The 12,350-nt window shown below is 43.6% G+C and overlaps 1 long non-coding RNA gene across 1 annotated transcript; it reads left to right on the forward strand.

The window, feature by feature from the left end:
• The first annotated feature begins 9,928 nt into the window (after window positions 1–9,928).
• LOC106149211 lies at window positions 9,929–10,655 on the forward strand. The gene is made up of 2 exons (XR_001235228.1): window positions 9,929–10,040; window positions 10,363–10,655. It is a non-coding gene; the product is annotated as an uncharacterized LOC106149211 (long non-coding RNA).
• The last annotated feature ends 1,695 nt before the right edge of the window (window positions 10,656–12,350 follow it).

Consider the following 12,350-nt stretch of genomic DNA (forward strand, 5'->3'; position numbering starts at 1 on the left):
CAGGACCCCTGTATATTAAACTGTTCAGAGAGCTGGCTCCCAGAGGACAGGGACACATCTGTTTTCCTCACTATTGTGTCACTATTGTGTCCCCAGTGCTATGACAGAGCCTGGCATCTAGTAGGTGCTTAGCAAATATTTGTTGAATGAATGCATTCATTCCCTGATTCTCTTCGGGTGTGTGCTGTGGCAGCCAGCTTGTGTTTTGTGACACTGTATATGTAGGAGGTGCCCATGAAGCCCCACACTGCGTTTTGTAGTCCAGTAGGATTCCCTCCCAGTCCTGGTCTGTGAGGAGAAACTGGAGGCAGAAGCAGAGTCCAGCAAGGACCAAGGAGAATACGGAGGCCTGACACTGGCCTGGGCTGAGCTTCTGAGCAAGTGCGAGGCGGCTGGCATGGGGTAGTCATTAAAATGGTAGTTGACCTCCCAGCAGCTCGAGTGAGGCCCTGTAAACCTCAGCCCTCCCCAGCTGTCCCCCGGAGACTCTTGCAGAGAGGCCCATCCATCATGGTGGCCCCCTGGGAAGGTTATGGGCGGTTGTCTGTGAGTCAGTTATGGGGCTCTGTTTTCAGCACAGATCTTGTCAAATTCAAGCTGTCAACCGCACAGACCCTGAAAGCCTGTCACAAACCTCTGGGGACAGGAATGCAGCGATGACCTTGAGGGGACTCTGCTGAGTGTGGGACTGTGGTGATAAGGGGGACAAACGAGAAGCCACCTGGGCCTTTCGCCACTGTACTAAGCTATGCCATCGCTTTGTGCTGATCCTTGAGGAACATTTGGGCAGCTGCACCGAACGTTTCCCTCCTTACCTTCTTGGCTGCCTCTCCCTTTCTGCCATCTCTTACAGGGAGTTCAGAAGCAGGTAGTGCATGGAGTGAGTTTAGGACGCACTCTGGCTCTTCCACCTAGAATCTCTGTGACCTTGGGCAAATTACTTAATCTCTCTGATTCTCTTTCTTCAGACAGAGTCTGGCTCATTGAAATTGCTCAATGATCACCTGCTTTTTTTTTTTTTTTTCATGCAGGTGACGCACAAAACAGTTTGGATTTCTTGCTAGTTTGCACTCATTTCAGCAAGAAATGAGCTAAGTTATTTCTCACCTCACAACATCCTAGAGCTTATTTGGAGAAGAGCAAATGGAGGCGGGGCTGGGAATAGAAGTCAGGTCTACCAGACACTGATTTCCCTCTTGGTCTTCAGAGAGCCTCACGAGCGACAGTGACTGCATAGCCTCACCAGCCCTGCACGGGCGGGCGCAGTGATCCCAGTGCTCTGCAGAGGGCACAGCAGGCCCCACTGTGGCTCTTTCCTTTGTCCTGTGGGGAGGGCCAGAGTGGGCTGTTCTCCTCAGGCCGGCTGTGGGGAGCGGGTATCTCAGCTGGGACCATGGAGAGCTCTAGGTTTGGGGTGAAAAGTTAAAAGCCACATTAGCTAAAAAAGCCATCTAGGCAGGCAGTGAAGTATGAAGGCCAAGGGCAGCTATAGAATTTTGAGGAATCTGTTTTTTTTTTGTTTTTTGTTTTTTTTTGGTTTTTCTCCGGTACCGGGAACCGAACTCACGACCTTGCGCTTGCCAGGCAGGCGCTTTTGCCGCTGAGCTAAATCCCCAGCCCCTTTTTGAGGAATCTGAATGCTGGGGAGGGGCCGCAGCAAGACAGTAAAAGAGAAGCTGTCCAAGACAGTGCCTGTGAGGAAGATGTTTTGTACCTCCTATAGCAGCCTGTTTAAAGGGCCCAGAATATTCTAGAAGGTTCTTCTGAGGGAAGTCATAGTACTTTTACCCTTGTGGTAAGTATTGGCTGCTGAGGTTGATCCAAAACCTCCTTGCCCTCCTCAGGAGAAAATATTGCTGGTTGGAGAAGAGATTCCAGATGGAAATAGTAGGACTCTGACACCACGGGCTTGGCCATCAGTATTTATTAAGCCCTTTGCTGGGTTCGGGTAAGGTATAAAACCTTATAGAACAAAGACAGCTGGCCTAGCCATTGGCCAAGGCAGGAAGCTCCCAAGCATCTTTGAGGAGGACTGCTGTCCCAAACGACAAAAATCAAAATCCTCCCTGAGATCAGGAGGGCAGTTGGTGGTGGTAAGGGGCACAGCCAGACTGTGACTTGTGTTGAGTAATGGCTACCACCCCTCCAATCAGGGCTGGTGGGTGGAGAGGTGAAGGGAGAGATGATAGTGGCCAAGCAGTCAGCAGGCAGGGCAGGCATTAGTGGAGGGCATGACCTGCTCCTACAATTATTCAAAGGCACAAGCTGTACTTCCTACTGGCCCTTTAAGAAAGGCCCCTTCTTGTGAAATGTTGGGGGCAGAATGGAAACCCAGAGAGTGTGACCAAGGCCACTCCCTCTGTGCTGAGAGTCACGCAATCTCCTGTCTATACTTCTGAGTGACATGGGAGCTTAATTGTGTGTGGACCGCTTCCATAGCAAGGTGACTCGGAACCCCTCACTCTACCCCACTCACAGAGCCCTGCTGCCTCTGCCTTGGGTCACATTAGTGACCAGGACCTATCATTTCCCTTCTTCCTGGTGTCAAAGAGTTTAGACTACATTTATGTTTCCCAAAATGTTGTTTTGCATACCACTAGCAAAACATAAGCCAAGCCAAGTTATTTTATGTAGTTATTTTAATGCCTAACTACTACATCAAATTTGTGACTTCCTTGTTATTATTGCCTGGGATAAGCCTAAGTTTATTTAGGTAAAAAAGATGATTCAATTGTAAAGGAAAAAAAAGGAGTAAATATTAGTATAGGTTGGCACTGTCCACTAGATATATGATGGGTGACAAAAATGAGAACCACATGTCTATTTTAAAAGTCTCTGTTAGTTACATTGAAAAAAATTGAACCAGTGAAAACAATTTTAATAATAGAGATTTTATCTAACTTGGTATATCTAAAATATCATTTCTACATGTTATCACCAGAAAAATGATTGAGAGATTATATACACACATATATATGTATATGTAATAAGTTTTCAAAATCTGGTGTGTGTTTTATACCAATCTCGATTGATCCAGCCTCATATTAAGGGCTCGAAGGCTGCAGGTGGCTAGGAGTGCAGGTCTTCCTATGTGCCACATAGGCATGGTGCTACAGTTTGGAGTAAGTGTCCCTCACAGGACAGTGTGGTAAAGGCTGGTTCCTCAGCTTGACAGTATTGGGAAGTGGTGGAATCTTGAAGAGGTGGGGCCTGATGGGAGGACTTTGGGTCACTGAGGTATGCTCTGGAGGGGATAGTGGGACCCAGCCTCTTTCCTTTCACTTTTTGCCATGAGGTAAGCAATTTTGCTCTACCATGATGTGCTGCTTCAGAGCCTAAAACAAGAGGGTCAACTAACCAGGGACTGAAACCTCCAAACCTGTGAGCCAAAATAGAATTTTTCTCCTTGTAAGTTGATTATCTCAGGTATTTGTTACAGTAATGGGAAGCTGACTCACACATATGGCAATGCTATGAAAGTGGAATGTGGATTTCTGCGGGAGAAAGCCTTCCTGGACAAACGTCTGTGTACCTTCCCTGTACTCATTCTCTGCCACATCCAGAATTACTGTCACTCACTCTCCAAATTGGGGTCCATTTTTATGTGTATCTCCTCCCTTACCAAGCAACATACATCATTAGGTGTCCACCAGAAATTTTATGTGTGGGAAATTTATATTGCATGTTTTGCTGAACATTTTGCAAGAAATGTATCAGAGAGAAGTCCTTTAGAAAGTTAGGTAGAAATACCTTTTGGGTTACCCTGCTGCTGTCTATTAATTGTGTGGCAACATGCATGGGTGTGTTTGCCAGTCACTGAAGGATCTACGTTTTCCACTTCATCTGGCAGTTGGCCTGAGGGCTCTTCATCAAGTTACTTAACATCATTTGTTATAAATCTTTCACATTTGTCAGAATCATTTGGGGAACTTCTTAAAAATGCAAGGTGATTTTGACAACCAGAGAATGAAACATGATTAAAATTCTAAGCTTGTGACTCTGATATCCATGAAAACTTGAAAAATACTTCCTGAAATCTATTCCTATAGTGCATAGGGTAATAATGGCTTATGGGAGAACTCCAAATTGGAATTTAGTAAGCCGCATCACTTCAGATGTTAGCATGATATAAAGAAGGACCGACTTGTTCTATCCTGTGGTCAAGTGGAAATGCTTCTGAATTTGCTATGAAGAACTGAGCACCCATCCAGAATAGCCTAAGAAGAAATATCTACTGAATCCCACCAAAGCCAAGCATATGTTCCCTGGGCCCTTAGCGACTATTATTTTCAAAAAAGGTTTTTACCCTGATCCCTCACTTGTTATCTCTGCCATTTTATCCCCTATACTGTTCTCCAGAGACCAATTAATATTATCTGGATGGAAGTGTGAGTCACAGTGGGAGTGAGCTTGTTCTGGATCAGGTTTCCATATGTGTGCTTGAGTGTTTGCCAGGGTGTGTGTGTGTGTGTGTATGTGTATGTGTATCTGTCTGTCTGTCCACGCGTGCTTGCTCACATAGCATCACATCACAGGATAAGGTGCCTGTATCCAGAATCTCAGGTCTCATCAAGAAGGTCATCCTCTCATCATAGGTCAGGAAGAAAGCCGGTGGGACTTAAGGATTCCAAATGGATGCGTAACCAGTGCTCATGCTAATGAGAGGAACTGGAGAGAGATCCTTAAGCTCGAAGGCCATGGGATGAAGATGTGAACCCAAGTGAAAAAGGTAGAACCCTTTAAGTAAAGGAGGAAAGAGTTTAGATTCACTAAAGATGTTCAGCACTAGGTATTTGACATTTGTTGCCCTTTAATGACCCTAAGCATAGATATTTTTAGTTCCATCTAACAAACTAAGATATTGAGGCCAGGAGAGGTAACTTGCTCTTGTTAATTAGTGGACAGGTGAAGATGAAGTTCAGTTGTGTGTGTTCAAAATAGATTATTGTCTGTCCCAACATCATCTTTTGGTGCCCTTGTGAAGGTGGCTTTTTCAGTTGAGAGCTGTGCATCAGTAACTGTGTTGACATATACTCCATTAGTCAATGATGCAGTGGGAGGCAGATGACACACTGAAAGGGAAAAGTGGAGAAGAGCTTTAATGAAAGATAATCTTCAGAGACTTGGGTAGGGTTAGGGAGGCAGCAAGGGATAGGAGGCTGGTATCCCTGAGGCCTGAAAAGGCAAGGAGTGGAGTGTTTTCTCAAGCCTAGGGAAGATGGTGGTCTTGGGAGAGAAGCCCTAGACAGGAACCATGGGTGTAGGTAGTAGCATGTAGCCACTGTCCCAATAACAAGAGACCAGAGGAACCCATACCCTGATCTCTCTCCTATCACCCTCTGATCAAGGCTAAGGAAGTGCTGACGATTCATCCTTGGTAACTGCATCCTCTAGCAGGGAGTGCTGTCCTGCTGAAAGCCAGTAGCAAGTTGGTTTGGAGTGATGGAACTTGCTACTTGGGCTTGTGTGTGTCCCCACCCAATTGGCTATGACATTATTCAAATTGTGAGGGAAACTTCTACTTAGTTGACTCCTGAATCAAGTGACTCTGCATTAGACTATCTTTCCTATAAGAAATGTGAAGACTGACTCCGGATCAGGAGGATTTCTGAGGTGTTTGATCAAGAGATTTAGAGAAGATTTGTGCTGCGTGTGCCTGTGGCAGAGGGATGCACTCATTCAAACAGGAAGTACTGGGATAGAGAGAGCCACTGAGGCAATTATCTGGCACCCCTACACATGCCAACCCCTAATGCATGCTCTTCCTTCCACATCCTGCTCTGTGCCCAGTGGGGGCTGACTTCAAGGCCTGTGTTACCCAGACTCCCATGCTGGCTGGCTCCCAGAGGGGTTAACAAACAAGAGAAGCCTGCAGGAGCTCCAGGGATGGGAAGAGAGAGAGGTTTGGGAACTTTATTGCCCTGGGTCTCAACAGTAGCTGTATCCCTCCATCACTACAATTCCTACTGGGAAGCTGTCCTTCAAGTCTTCAGGTTTAATTGAGCACCTGTAATACCATTTAATTCCTGTGTCCTTGCAGCCCTAGGTATGCTTATGGATTCCGACAGGTGGCTGGTCCTTGGGTACCTTGCTGTCCTTGGTACATTCCTTCAGCCTGGTTCCCACCACTATCAGAGCTCTAATCATTAAACTTTCTTCATTTGAACCATCTGTGATGGTTTGTGAGTTGAATCTTTAATAATCCTGATTTACTCATGACTTCTTATCAGCTCACAGAAGGTACTCAATCCAGGATCTTGAATGGGATGGCTCTGAGGCATTTTGATATCCCAGAGGTATGAATAAATAAGCTCTAAAATTTACTTCAAAGATGGAGGTATTCTACTATAGATTCCAAAACTATGAGGAATTAGAAATGATCCATAGTGTCATGCATGGCCTTGCCACTTAAGAATCATTAAATGTAGTATATCTGGGTCATACTTAATGTTAACAAGGTCAGAATAGTGAGAATTGACCTTCTCTACAATTTGGGTTTACAGAAAAATTCCAGATACTTGTTTATGTTTCTTGTGTTTTAAAAAATCCTGTCCATTTTGAATCAAGGGTTTCTTCTCATTTTATACTTGTAGAGACATAAGGAAAATGAGATCTTAGGGTCCTGCGTGATTAGCCCCTCAAGATACCACTGGGCAGCAACAACACACTTTTATACTTGTTCTTTGGAGATTTTCTTGGTTGTTGTCCTTAGTATGTGGCCATAACTGAAGCAAAGTGAGCTTTGAAAGTTGTCTTTGAAACTGTGGACCTATTGAGGTTAGAGTGGTTTCCTGTCCCCATTAAGAAGAATAGTATCTGTCACATACATTGATAGATGACTGCTTCTCAGAGATTTGCTTGGTAAAAGGGCATGGAGATATGTGGGATTCCCACACCCTCTACTGCCCCCCAAGGAAATGAGTTATTCCCAGAAAGCTCTAGTGTCTTTAATATGGGAGGCATATTTTAGTACACACGTCTTGAAGTCACTCCATCAATCTGGCTTTGTTTAAATTCCCTGAGAAGCACTGCTATGGGAAGGATTGTTAAATGTTTCCAAAACATGTTTTGAAAAGAAGCCACCAAGAGAAACAACTTGCCAAAAATAATTCACTTCTCCGTTGCAGGGCTTTGCACATCATTTGCTCTAAAGAAATGAAAACCCCAACCCTCAGACCAAAGAGTAGCCCATATTTTGTGGCCTATTGACCTGACAAGTTTTGCTTGGAAAGACACATGCAGGCTTACTGAGGGCTCTCAGGTTCCACAGTGGAGAGCAATGGTGGCCAATGGGACTATGGCACAAGGCTGAGTTTCTGGAACCTTGACCCTTGTTCTCCCTTCCTTCCTGCCTACCTGCCCCAACACTAATCTTGTACTTTCTCCAGCTGCCAGCTGTAAATACTGCCTTTGTTTTGAGGAAATAACTTGGACCCTTCCCCACTGACTTCATTGTGTTTTTTTACCTGTCTACCATCTAATTTCAGAGTGGTGACTCTCTGGACTGCTTCTGTATCTGGTTCAGTTCATGTCTCTAACAACTCTCTGACAACTCCTTTAGAATCCAGCCTTCAATTCTCACTCCAACTGGATCTTGACCCTGAGGTGCCAAATCCCTGATATAATCCTGGGTTTTAGAACCTAACCATGTGGGCTAATCTCCAGTCCCCATGTTTTCTGTGCCCTCATGGTGTGTGTGTGTGTGTGTGTGTGTGTGTGTGTGTGCGTGCGTGTGCATGTGTGATGCAGAGGATCAGACTCTTTTCTTGGCCTCAAAATCTATCACTGGTTCCTAATGATAAGGACAATGCAAATTGAAACAATGAAATACCATTCACATTTACCAGATAAATAAAAATTAATTAAATCTGATGACAATAGGGATGGTGAGATGTGGGCACAAGGGAACTCTCTGGTGGGAGTGTAAATTAGTACAGTCACACTGGAAAACAATATGGCAATATCTTATGAAGCGCATGGTGCATTTCTGCTATTGAGATAGCAGTTCTACCCTTGGGTATATAATCTGGAAGAACCATTCCATAGCTGTACAGATTTGTGCTTGTGTGTGTCTATATAGATAGACATATATACAAAATACAGGAATACATATGTACACACATGCAAATATGCACAAACACAAGAATCTACTGTTGTGGTTTATGGAATGTGTAATGGAATTGAATACTGGAAGTTTATGTAAATATACTGAGCCAACTTTGTATGAACATCTGTAAATTTTAAGACAGTTGCATGAAAAAGCAAATTGTAAAATAATGTTACACATATATGCATACTTATATATAACTGTAATTAAAATGTAAGCAATATTACCTTTCATATCTATTAAAAACAAAAACATACATGAGAGTGATATAAGATTAATGGTTTTATCTTTGAGGAAGGAGAGGGAGAGGATAAAGAAGTGCAGATTTCATGGGGAGAGAGGGATGATGAAAAGTTGGTCAACGGAGTCTAAGTCACAATTAGGTCTGAGCAAGACATGCTGGTGTGTTGCTCAGTAGAGTGGTTATACATAACAGTAATGTACTGTGTATTCCAAAAAGCTAAAATAAAGGACTCCAGCTTTCTGTTTTAACCATAAAGAAATGAACTGTTTGAGGAAATAAATATATTTAACTTGACGTAAGATTGTACAATATATATCTGCATCAAAGCATCACATCCATTAAAATGTACAAACTTTGTTTTTCTGTATCCGTTAAAATAAATTAAAAGTAAAATTAAAAAAGAAATGGAAATTGTATATGTTTGAACATTTTTATTTATTTGAAGGGAGAAATGAAGAAAGGAAAGAAAAAAGAGGAAGACACAGACAGAGAGAGAGAGAGAGAAAGAGAGAGGGAGAGAGAGAGAGGGAATATTATCTGAAGCCAGTATGACAAAATACAGAATGTTTAATCTGGGTGATACACTTACAGAGATCTAGTATGCTATTTCCTCTATTTCTTAGTATGATTGAAATGTTTCGTATTTACACATTTAAAACAGAAAGATAAGTATTTGTCAGATCTACTTTTTTTTTACCAACTGATGCTAATTTGCAGTCAAATGCTCTACCCCTGAGCTACACCCGCTGCCACTGATGCTAATTTGAAGATTTATAGACATGTACTTTCAGGTAAGGACTTCCAAGAACATCTGGTCAACCTTATCCTGGTTCCAGAACCTCATTTGTGAGTTGCCTATAGCTTTGTGCAAACAACTGGTTTGTTGGGGATCTCTAACCACAGAGATTCCTTAAATGGAACTCTGGGGGAAGTTACTGCTTGCTTTAAGCTGGAATCAAGTCGCCCTCTGGATTTTAAACCAGCTCTGATGTCTCATCGTCAATATGTGCACCACCAGCAGTGCATCCTAGAGCTACTGAGGATCAGTGCCTTCAGCCAGTCTCACAGGGGAACTAGGGAAGAAAAGAGGAAGCTGAGAGGCTGGAGCAAATATCGGGCATTCATCTTTGGAAAGATGGGCTTGTGACCAGCCAGGAAAGAGTCGCCAGGACCAGAGTGCTCAGAGAGGAGGAAGCTGGGCTCTCAGGGAGCAATTCCGTCGATGTGGGCTAAAATGTGCCTGGGTGCTGTTTCTTTCCCAGGCCTCACTTCCCCAAACGGGAGCACGTGCGCAGCTGTAGGTGTCTGGCAGCAGCACCCTGGGATCTTTACAGCCAGGCCAGCAGAAGAGGAGGATCTGAGCCAGTGACTCATGGGGACCCTCCAGGGTACCCTCTTCTTTCAGTTCTTCTATGAAATCAGCTAAAATAGATAGTCACATGCTTGTCCCATCTGCCCCAGTCATCCTGCAAAAGAAAGTCCCACATCAGAAACAAACCCCAAAAAACAACAAAACAAAACAAAACAAACTTCCTCTTCTGATTCTCTTGTGTCCAATAAAATAGAGCCAAACTCAAGGCCTAGCTAACAGGTAGAGGAACACTTGATAGGCACAGACAACTCATGACTCTGTCTTGCAAGCAAGTCAGCGATTCCTCTAATTCTCAGGATGGTCATCTGTGTTTTTTGGTGAGCTGAGGTCCCCATAGTCCCTAAGCTCTTCTTTTAGGTGAGAAAGGTAAAGGTTTTGGAAGAAAGGATCCTCTGCCTGGGTAAGGTTTGGAATCAGTTCAGCTTTAGTCTAATGTTTCTTATTTAAATGCTCTGGAGTGAGAAGGCTTGAGCTCCCTGGGATGGGGGCTGCAGCTGTGGCCTCCTTCTCAGTGATGTAGGGAGATGTCATGATGCTGCAGTATCTGTAAGCCTGTCGGCTGGCAGTCCTTATCTTGTGTGTCCTCTGGTTACTGGTTCAGTAGTATAGAAAATGATTCTCAAACTTTTCTTCCTCTAGGGTCCCTTGGGAGCTTTGTGAAATGGAAGAGAGGTTCCAGGTGGGCCTTGGACCAATTGAACCAGGGTCTTTGGGAGTTTTAAGACACCCTGGATAATACTGAACAAACCAAGTGGAAGAACCGGTGCTATCCTGGGAGTACCGGGAGGGTCTTAGGCTGGTTTGAAAAAACAGCAAATGCCAGAGATTTCATTATGTTAATTATGACTTAAAACCTCTTGGGGGTTTGCTCTTGACCAGGTGCTGTGCCAAATGTTTTCTGTGGATTATCTAATTAAAATTTCAAAACAACATGATGAGATAGGTTATTTATTTTGTAGAAGAGGAAATTGACCTTCAAATAAGTTAAGGTATTTGCTCAAGGGATGCAGCAGGAGTATGAGATTGGAAGGCATCCTGACTTCAGAGGTTGAACTTGCACTGATGATGTTTACACACACACACATACACACACACACAGACACACACACACACACACTCACACACTCATATACATACATAGGCACAATTTAGGAATGTCTTTTGCAATAAATATTTCTTTAAAAGGTTTCATTTGCCATCTATTTTCAGCTGATATCCAGAAACTTGATTTCTTGGACACTACAATTCTTTTTTTTTTTTTTTTTTTTTTTTTTTGAGACGGGATTTTTTTTTGAGACAGAGTCTCTCCATGTAGTCCAGGCTGGCCCGGAACTCATGGCGATCCCCCTGCCTTAGCCAGCTGGAGCAATAGGAAGGATGTCACAATTCCTGAACTTTCTGATTGTCAGCTTTTCACTGAGCATCACACTGAGGCAGGTGTGGCTTCAGCGCTTGGTATTTAGATACAAAGGGTCAGAGTTGTTTCCAACTGAAGGGGTAATGTGAACACACTTCAATTTTAGGAGACCTGGAAAACTGGTAAAACATCTCACTTTGCAAGACAATATGGTGACGTAATGGAAAGCATGAATGAGATCAGGGTTTATCTTTCCTCTATTTCTGACCTCTGTAACTTTGAACTAGTCACTTCCTTTCATTGGGCTTCAGCTTCCTTAGTCTGAAACAAGGAAATCAAGTCAAGTGTTTTGTTAAAAGACCTTCCAGCTCTAACTCTGATCCCCTTAGAATTCTGAAGTCTCAGCAGGCTGACCTGTGGCCATTGGTCCATTTACTCATGCCTGAGTATTGTATTTGCAGGACTGATTTCAAGCTTACAGTCAGTGATGAACAGGGAGTCACTACCAAATAATTAGTCACTCAGGTAGCAGTAGATGGTCCAGGAGTGACTGGAAAAGTTTCACTTATTATGTAATGAAGAATCTGTGTGTAAAAATGAACTTCATATGGATTACAGTTGAAATACAAAGAAAACATGTAAAGAAAGTGAACCTCATACCCGATGCCTGGGCTCTGAACTGGCTGTGTAGGCCCTGACACTGCTGTGGCTGAGAGAGTCTGCTGCTAGTTGGGCTTGTGGGAGAGACCAACTCTCTATTAGAGTCTATCTCTCAACTTTGTGGGTCCTAAGACTTGACTCCTGAGATCTGCCTGGAGAGGAACACTATGATAAGCAATGGATAACCTGGTTAACTTGCAAAAGAAGAGTTAAAGAGTTACCTGGCCCTCAGGGAAGAACCTCCTGCCCCAGTCCAGTGTAGGGGGATTGGCAGTGGAAATGTGTCCATTGAACACGGTATCAAGACAGATGAATGGCCTGGGAAGACATGACTTCAGACTGTGTTGTGGATATTCACATCCCAGGGACTATTCCCACTTTTCAGCAGCACCCCGGTTTGCTTTTAGGAAACTTTTATCTCTCCTCTACACCCTTCAGGCTTTTGGACTGGTTGGACCAATACCCTCCTATATCAAAAGTAAAAGGCTCCTCCTAAAGGAACCTTTTCCAAGGCTGACATGTGACCTCCACTTGATCCTTTATTCTCTCTCCCAGACCTGATGCCTTAAATGGAATATGCGTGTAGTATACTCTTGCTGGGGAGGGCACC

This window comes from Chinchilla lanigera, unplaced genomic scaffold (assembly GCF_000276665.1).
Source record: "Chinchilla lanigera isolate Chin_1 unplaced genomic scaffold, ChiLan1.0 scaffold00039, whole genome shotgun sequence".
NCBI lineage: Eukaryota > Metazoa > Chordata > Mammalia > Rodentia > Chinchillidae > Chinchilla > Chinchilla lanigera.